The sequence below is a fragment of the Arachis hypogaea genome, chromosome 3 (assembly GCF_003086295.3).
Source record: "Arachis hypogaea cultivar Tifrunner chromosome 3, arahy.Tifrunner.gnm2.J5K5, whole genome shotgun sequence".
NCBI lineage: Eukaryota > Viridiplantae > Streptophyta > Magnoliopsida > Fabales > Fabaceae > Arachis > Arachis hypogaea.
In genome coordinates, this window is record NC_092038.1 from 4,636,562 (window position 1) to 4,646,377 (window position 9,816).

The following is a 9,816-nucleotide window of genomic DNA, read 5'->3' on the forward strand; positions in this document are numbered from 1 at the left end:
TCATGATTATCTAATTTACCGCAAAAAGCAAAACAAAAAATTTTCGAAGCATGAAGCAGGAAGCTTATTAAGTTTCTAAAGAAGTATTGTCCATTTCAATTATTTTTCAACATGATGGGACCTTTTATATGTTTTTAATTTTGGTTAACCAAAAATAACGAAACTTAACTCGTAATCTCTAAGTGAATATAAAGAGACTATATTATTTGAACTATAGTCCGTTAACATGGAACCTTTTATATGTTATTATTACTATGACTATCTATTTCACCGAAAAGAAAGAAAAATACAGTTTTTCATTAAAGAACACTTCAGTTGATTAAAAATGGAAAGTTCAATTTTGTATGAACCTATATAATATGCAATTTTAAATTAAATTTCTAAATTAGACCTACAATTTTAATTAATGAAATATTTAACCATGCAATACTAAAAGCTAGAAACTATAAGACAATACTACATCTATCGCTCACACTAAAAATAACTAAGGATAAACTCGACAAATTTCTAATCTTTTATAAGTATGAAGCATTATTATTCCAAAGAAATTTTTTTATTTCAATTTTTGGGACCTTGATGGTCATAACGAAATAACCATTTTAATTTTAAACTATTATTTTTTCAATTCTGCTAATTAATCAACTAAGATAACGCCAACTAACTATTAGTTGGATTGTTAAAAAAAAAACCAAAAAACACTAAAAGTAACATGTAATTCACTCCAAAAAATCAATGAAATCCTAATTTTTTCACTTCTCTCTCACATCTTTCTTCTAAAAAAAAAAAGCCTCCTTTTGCAAAGCTTCTTTTTCACCTACTCGTCTTGATTTAAAAAAAAATTAAAATAAAAAATCTAAAATATTAAAAAAATTTAAAACTAAATAAAAATAAACATACAAAATAATTATAAAAAGATTATGTTTTGAATTTTTGAATATTTTTTGATTTAAAAAGAATAATATTATGGCCTGCCCCAAACTAAATATGGGCCGGTCTGATTCGGGCACCACCCGACCCGAACAGTTGGGAGCGAGGCGCCTCGATCGCTGACCCGGACACGCGTCCCTGACAGCTGCTCTACAGCTGTGCAAGGGAGGCCTCAAAGGAGGTGGGCCTGTCTTTATAGGGCCCACCTCTGACACGGTATAAATGGGGAGGGACATGCTCTTTCCCGAAGGTACGTCACCTGTCACTCACCCTTTTTCGCCTGCACACTCTATTGACTAGAGCGTCGGAGTGTCTTTGCAGGTGATACTCCCCACTCCTTGCACGAAGTACTCGGAACATTATCTTCACCAGCCCAGGAGCTCACGACTAGACAAGACCCCCACTTCACCAACCAGGATTCCAACCCGAACCATTCGGTACCCGACCTACTGAACAAATAATCTAAAACCAAAAAATAGAAAAAAGCATAAAAAATATAATAAAAAATATCTAAAACTAAATAAAAAAATATCTAAAATTATTATAAAAATATTATTCAAAATCTAACAAAAAATATCTAAAACTTAAAAAATAAAAATAAAAAATCATTGTACAAAAATTTTTAAAGATGATATGGAGAGAAAAAAAAACTGAGAGAGAGGCAACACGGAAGAAAAAAAGAAGAAAATAAATAAAAAATAAATACAAATTAAAAAAATAAAGAAAAAGACGAAAAAAAAAGAAAAGAGAAATAGAATAAGTAAAAATACGTGTGTTGTAAAATTATTTTTTAAAATTTAAAAATTAGGAATTGTGAGCTCACTTTAATTCCACATGCAGCGGCCTAGTTTCACGAGTCTTTTTGTCTAATAATAAGAAACAAGTGTGCCAGAAACACGAGAAAAAGTCCAGATTTGTAAGATGAAGGTTTTGAAAACTGAATTGCTTATGGAATTATTTTAGTTATTAATTTATTAATTTATTAATTTAATCGATTTAATTGTGATTTAATTGAAAAAAATATTTTATAATAAATAAATTATAAATAAATATTTTAAAATATAATTATAGTTTAATATATATTTTAAAATAATTATTAAATTTAAAATATTATATAAAATATTATCAATAAAATCTTAGAATCTTATTAAAGTGTAAATTTAAAAGTTAAATATAAAAAGTATTTATTTAAATATATTTTGAATTTAACTCTAATTTCATTATTGATGAGAATGAAAAAAATAATAATAATAATAATAATAATAATAATAATAATAATAATAATTTTTTGTTAAACAATTATTGTCCCATCTGAACCGAGTTAGATACCTAGATGTTAATGGAAAAGTATAAGTAGATAATAAAAATACTAAACAATGTGAATAATGGATATGTCGGATGTTTAGTTCAATAGGTATGCAGATGATTATGTTCATTATTTTTAATTGGATGGTTATTTCTTTTTATTCGATTTACTCATACACAGTTAATAATGGTTAGATATTCAATTCACTAGTGTGCAAATGATTATCCTAATGTTAAGGTCTATGAAATAATTTGGAGTGGATTTTTTTTTATTTTATTGGATCAATTCTATAACCCATTGTTCACATTGTTTATAAAAATTATTGTCTACCTAGCAAAATCAACAAACGAAATACCTGAAGAAAATTTTTAAGGTTTGAAAAAGTTCCTACTAAAGTTGTCAAATTCGCGAGTCTAAATAAAATCGTGGAGCTTACCTAGATTTGACTCGTAGATTCGACTCGTAAGTTCAACTCGTAAACTCGTATGTTATGATTCTTTAAAATACAATTTTAAAATTAATAATTTCAACCACAAAATACATCAAAAACTAAAATAATAGTAAAAATTATAAGAAGTAGTACATTTAAATCCTCAACAATTATGCAACAAGTACTTATAATTAAATATTTAAAGAGTCTAAATTAGGACGACATAAAACATACTCAAAGACAATCAAAGCATCATGTTGTAGATAACATAAAAGAATACAACAAATTAACCCTTAAACATTCAAGTTCAACTTGCAATATTAATTCAATTGCACATCCTTAATGGCATTGTGCTGCTATATCAAAATTTTGATTTATGTCAATCACTCTTTTGGCTGTTTTATTTAAAAAAATTTATTTCTATCTTATAACAATATAAAAGAATCAAATTAGGGACACTACACAGTTAAACATTTAAGTTTAATTCAACAATATAAACAACCAAAATCAATAAGATAAATCTAAAAGAAATAAAATTTTAGAAAAAATATATGAAATGAGTTAAATTAAGAGAGAAATAGTGGCTAGAGTCTAGAGGCTCAAATCAAGGGTGCTTGAGCTTCGTAACTCAGAACTTAGGAGCTCCAATCATAAGCCCCAATTAGTGAGCGTTTGAAGCAGAAGCAGATGCAACGACATCAACAACTACATACCTAGCAATGACATCCAATAGGGATAACAAGGAAGCACCATTGATGGCCAGGGGGGAAACAGCAACAGAGACAGACTGGACATTTGAGATAGAGGCATGAAGCAGAGCAGAGGTAGCAGAAGTTGAGAAAAGGTAGGACGAAGACGACGGACGCTCCACAAAGAAGCTACGAGGTTGAGTGAAGGGATAGGGCTACACACATAGTTGTGCTGATGGAAGAAGATTGGAGAAGGGGATGGGGGCGCAGTGGCTCGACGGACGAAGAGAAGCCCCTGTGCGTGACGGATGACGACAGTGGCTCGATGAAAAGACGAACGGACGAAGAGAGGCTATAATTCTAAAACCTTGGTTCTGAGTTCTAGAGAAGGGGGGAAGGGATTTGGCTCATTACTGAACTGAAGTGATTTCTTTTTTATTTTTCTTTTTGAATATGAATGAAACATCGTTGTTTTGGAAGAACCAACCAATTTTTTATCCGATCTGAGGCTCATGTTCGGTTTTAGAGACAACGGTTTTACGAGACAAATTGGATTGTCTATACTAACGATTTATATTTGGACCGATCCGACCGATCAATTCGGTTAGATTTTTATAACCATGATTAAGATTCATTTGACATAATAATAATAATAATAATAATAATAATAATAATAATAATAATAATAATAATAATAATAAGAAGGTTTCTAGAATGTAAAAGAAGTATATTATAAGTTTCACATCTCTTAAAGATAAAACCTCTAAATAATTTAACTTTTGAATTTGAATTAAGCTTATTCAATCTTAAGTTTTGAGATTTACTTTTAGACACATAAATTATCCTTGCCTCCATAGTTTTAGTTTTTTAGCATAAATCGTCCTAATTCTTGGAGTTTTATTTTTCTCAGGTAAATAATCGTCTCACCTTATGTGTTTAACTTTTTGAAATATATATAAATCCTCTTACTCTAAAACGATTAATGTGAGATTTGAAAACACTTCTCTTTGTAACGATAAGTGATTAACATTCGATCCTTGATCAATTTTTGTATATAAATCGTCTTAGAATATGGTATATTACGTTAAAACATAAAATTAAGTATCTTAAAACGATTTATATAAATATAAAAAGAAGAGATTTATGTATTAAAATTTAATTTAGTGAATTTGTGTAATTCTGGTTTTTTTTTTGTATTATTTAAGTAAAAAAAGCCTTCATTTAACCCCTGGAATCAGTATATTTCACTTAGCAAAAACTAGTACAATTTTTTTTAATGGATTACGTGAAACAGTACAATTAATTAAGCCCATTTTATCACCTTACCATGGATCGGTACTTAATTAATTAATGTTAATTAATTAATACGGAAACTGTTACGATGGATAACCAGAGATTAATGTGCTGGACTTGTAAAGTTAGTCCAAATGTCAGGAGGAGGTGATCTCCGACTTGGGGCGCGTCTGGGAGCCGCTGTCCGACTTGTGCGTATGAAAGAATGGGGGGTACGTGGTACTTGCAAAGACACTCCGATGCCTAAGTCAGAACAGGGGTAAGCAGGTTTTAGAGAGTATTGGAACTTAGAGATACCTGCGGGGTGTCAGTGTATTTATAGTGGTAAACCAATAACCACCGTTGGAACAGTTTCACCTTTTAAGGTGGATAACCGTTTCTTTATCTTAGGGTAGTTGAGATATGGCTCCTAGAAGTGGGTTGAGAAATTTTAGGGGCAGTTGCTTATTTGAATAAGTGTTATCTACCAGCTATAATTCAAATATCACTTCCTTGGAGTGGAGTTTGTATTCAATCCAACCTCTTATAATCAGGTCGGTTGGTAGCGATGGCTAGTTTTTGGATTGGGCCTTTTTGGTTTACTTGGTCCTGAATCCTAGTGTTGGGTCAGGGTATGAACAGAAATCATAACAAGTTTGTATTGTTTTAGGACATCGCTCTTTTTTGGAGCATTAGTTTATGTTGGGATATCTCTACCAATAATTATATATTGTTGTCGACCATTATTAAAAGGCTTTTCGAACATTACATCATGCACGATTTGAATATGGAAAAGTATGAGGAGCCAATAGAGGTATTATATAATGCATACAATGGGACTAAATTAAAAGTTAAAATATATTAAGGGTAATTAATTAATTTTAAATTGTTTCTAATTTAAAATTTGAAACAAATTAGGGATTACCGTCAGTTATAGAATCAAAACAACGAATCCCTCTTTCAATATGCCGTTACATCCTTTCTCTCCATCGCTTCTTCTCCACCCAACCCTTATCTCTCTTCTTCGTTTTCTCAACCTAGATCACCCCAACCATCACCCCCCAGCCAACCAACCGCTGTCGCCCACCCTTTCTCCTCTTTCTTTCCTCTTTCCACATTTCTCCCTGCTGTGTTCGCTGCCCCCACGCCCTTGTTCGTGCCTGCCAACTCCGGCGAGCAACACCCCGGTGCAACCCAGCAGCGGCTAAGTTTTGTGCCGCTACGACACCATCACTACCCCCGTTCTTCTTTCTCTCCTTCATCAACGCAAGTTCCATCCCTTTCATTGTCCCCGGTTCTTTCTATTTTATTTATTTCATTGCTTTTAATTCTGGTTTCTGGATATAGATTAGGCTTATGACTAGTTAATATGTGTTGCTAGATTGAATGTGTTTGCTGGCTGAATTTTATGGGTTGATTGCTGCTTCCATTGAACTGAATGCTCTGTTTACACATGATGCACACCATATGTTCGATAAAATGCCTAAATGAAATCTTTTTGTTTAATTCTTATGTATGGCCAGCATTTGACTTAAATTCTATTCTCATGAGGCCTTATAATTTACAATTGTGCAGTTTTATGTGATTTCTAATGATGTTTGAGCTTGAATTTTGTTATGCACTTGTTTGTGATTTTTTTTATCAAAACATCAATTTAGTTAAAAATTCAGATGTTATCAATTGTTTGGTATATTTTTAAGAAATGCATACCATATTTTATTGAGTGATTTGAATGAAATAGTTTATTCATGTTGGTTTTGAACATAAATGATCACATGCATCATCACTCGTTCTTTGAAATTTTTGAGCAATTAAAATTGGTTTTCATCAAAATTATTGAACAAAGGGTTGTATTTATGTGATTATTTTATACTCTTTGACATGAATAAGTGGGCTTCTTTATTATTGCCTTGATTATTGTCTTTGTGCTAATTTTGATTAACTCTTGCAAATTCAATACACAATTGCAATAACTAAGCTTTCCAGCCTCAATTCACTCTAAATTGCTTTAGTCTAGGTTGTTTGCGCGTTAATTGCATTTATTCCTTTATTAGTTACTTAGGCTCCTTAATTGTGAAAAACCTCACTTTCTTTTGAGCATATTACACATTTTCAACCTGTTTTTCTTAACATTTTACATATTAGGTTTGTCTTCATATTATCACTCCGCGGAAGTTCTTTAATGGAGTCCAATTTGGTTGAACCGCTGTGTCGTGTTCCATCTTCTGGCGGCAATGAGATCTAATATGGCGAGCAACGTTCGTTGAATGCCTTGATAATGAATGGTTATTTTCATGTGAATTAGATTTTCATACTCAATGCAGGTGGTGTGTTTATTTTTATGTTTAATGCTTACCCAAATGCATCATAAACATTCATGATTTAACTAAATTTATGAAGGTTTTATGTTCATGGTATGCTTTTATTTATGAGAAATTTGTATGTGTTAATTAAGTATGGCATATTAATGTGACGCTGGATGAAACTAGGTCTTTCTTGGACTAACTTTTATTGGTACATGAATTTATATGACTTAATGTAAATTGCATGTATAAGCATGAGATTGTTGAATATGAAAAACAGCGAATGTTATTATCATCATTAAGATTTAATTTGATAATGAAAATTAAATAGCCAAGAGTTAGTTATCAACGGATGGGCGGCTTAATATGCTTCCTACTTGTTCAGTTTAGAATATACATATGATCACACATAATAAACACTAAATGAATAAAAAACAACTTTAGTCACCATTGGCTCTAAAACCGATGTCTGGACTATGTGCTTGGAAGTTGTATCTACTGCATGTTCATGTATGTGATGTATAGTGACATTGTTTGTGCTGGTTAGTGAGATTTCTTTTTTTATCTATATGTTTGGTAGAATGATTGACTTGATTTCTTTTTTATGGTCGCATTGTTTGTGCTGATTAGTGAGGTTTTAAGCAAATGATATATACTAAGGATTTATCTTATTATTATTTTTGAATTGTAGGCCATGCAACTGTCGAATATTATTGAGGTTGGAAGTGAAGACACAGATCTTGGTTACGAGGTTTGGACTCTAGAGATCGGTGCTCATGTTGGCTGCAATGGGCCCCACCAATTTGGTGGGTTCATGTCTTTGTTAAGCTCATTCGACAATAGTTAGTTTCTGTTGGACATGACTTTCAGTACGTAATTCATGTATTAGATACTATAGACAAAAACGGTTATCTGGTCCGAAAAGAATGGATTTATTTTAAAAAAAATTTGGATGTTCGTTTCTAGATATTAATTATGTTCACCATTATTGCATCCATCCAAATGGTTAATTTATTAGATAAGATGGATGTTCATTCTGATTATATGATCCCACTTATTGATTATACGATTATCGCTTCCATTTTTACATATAACTGGATGTTCAGATCGTGGTCACTATAGCGTCTATTCAGGACGCTTCATGAAATCTTGGCTCAATGTCAAAATTCATGAACTCAATGCTTAACAAATTCAAGTCATTTGACTTTGGAAAAGTAAACATAAATCTCTGGATAAAGACTAGATGTTCGTTATAGTAAGAATCTAGATGGTTACTTTCACAGAAAAAAATGGATGTTCACATCTGTTCAGAACGTTTCATGAAAACTCGACTCAAGTTCAAATTTCAAGAACTCAATGCTTAACAATTTCAAGTCGTTCCACTTTGGAAAACTAAAGATAAATCCCTGAATAAAGACATAGTTAGACGGATGTTCGTTTTAGCTAGAATATGGATGGTTCCTTTCACAGAGAAAACGGATGTTCACTTTCATGTATTTTTTAGAATGTCATGCCTGAGTGAATGAAGACCAACATATTCACAAAATTACAAAAGGTAAAAGAAGGTCCAAGTTACGTCCTCCTAGTTTCACATAAATAAATTTCCAAGACTAGAACCAGTGTATAAGCAAAACAAGCATATCAAAAGTTACACTCTAGTATGAGTCTGCTAATTTTTCCTGCCTTTGACCTTTTCCACATGTGGTAATCCTTCAGCCCGTTGCGTCAGCGTCCTCGTGCTAGGTGCTGTGAGTATGCTAACACCTGATCACGCAATTGGTCCTCTGCAATGCAATGTAAAGTTATTTTCACTTTATAACAAGGAAAAAACATAACATGACAAATTAAAAATTAAATAATCCAACTGCTACTTTTGACCCAAACCATATTCGCTACAAAAATAAGTAGAAACAATGCACAAACCCCTCCAGTGTGCACATTAAACATTGATCACTAGTTCACCATTGCATGTTTGAATAAGTTGCTAGACATAGAAACTACAATATATAAGCCATTGCAATATTATAACAAGAACAACTCAAACAACGGTCACGCCAAATGGCTTAACAAACAATTAACATAATAGAGGCAGTAGCACATCAATAAAAAAAGATTTACATAAAGCACTTCTACATGCCAACTTAAGGTATTCATATACAAGAGCCAGCAACTATAACAAAAAATTGAGTACATATTATTCTTCCTGCGCTAAACTTAAATCAATTGCAACCATATAAACCAACATATTATTCTACATGTTCATACTTATTGAAACTGCAACTATTGAGTACATAAGAAATAAGGATCAATCATCTCAGCAAAATAATCTGAATCTATAATAAGATGATATAGAAATAGGAATCATTCACACGAGAAATTGACCCCTTAACTGTGGATTTTTTACGACGCTCGGGGTTAGGTGGCCGTAACATATTTGAGACCGTGACCCTTCCAATGGTCACGGCTTCAACTAGCAGGTGCAGGAAACAAGACCCAGACCTTAGGCAGACACCGAGATGTCGCGCACCAGGGAGTTCGGTGTTGCAATTCGTGTCAACGATGATGGATGTTGGCTCCTCAGCAGACGGATGTTCAACCGCATGAGGAGCGATGGAGTTCCTTCCCGCGAGGGCGTAGGCACGACGAAGCTAGGCACTACAATTCTGGTCGGAGGAAATGGAGGCTCCATGTCGCACAGGAGCAGATCAGTTGGCTGCAGGTTGTTGCGCGGACAACTGGGCAGTGGCTGGGGTGGGTGGAGTCTTGCCGAACGAACAATGGGGGGTTTTGGGGAGGTAGGGTCACAACGAGGGTAGAAGGGTTAAAGGGAAAAGATTGAATCAGGGAAAAATTAGGGGTAAAATGCCATGTGAAACGAGGGTTACGAAT

General features: G+C 32.8%; 1 long non-coding RNA gene across 1 annotated transcript; it reads right to left on the bottom strand.

The window, feature by feature from the left end:
- Window positions 1–901: 901 nt before the first annotated feature.
- LOC112788962 (uncharacterized) lies at window positions 902–3,898 on the bottom strand. The gene is made up of 2 exons (XR_003196137.3): window positions 3,377–3,898; window positions 902–1,389 (listed from the first exon to the last, which is right to left on the bottom strand). It is a non-coding gene; the product is annotated as an uncharacterized lncRNA (long non-coding RNA).
- Window positions 3,899–9,816: the final 5,918 nt, after the last annotated feature.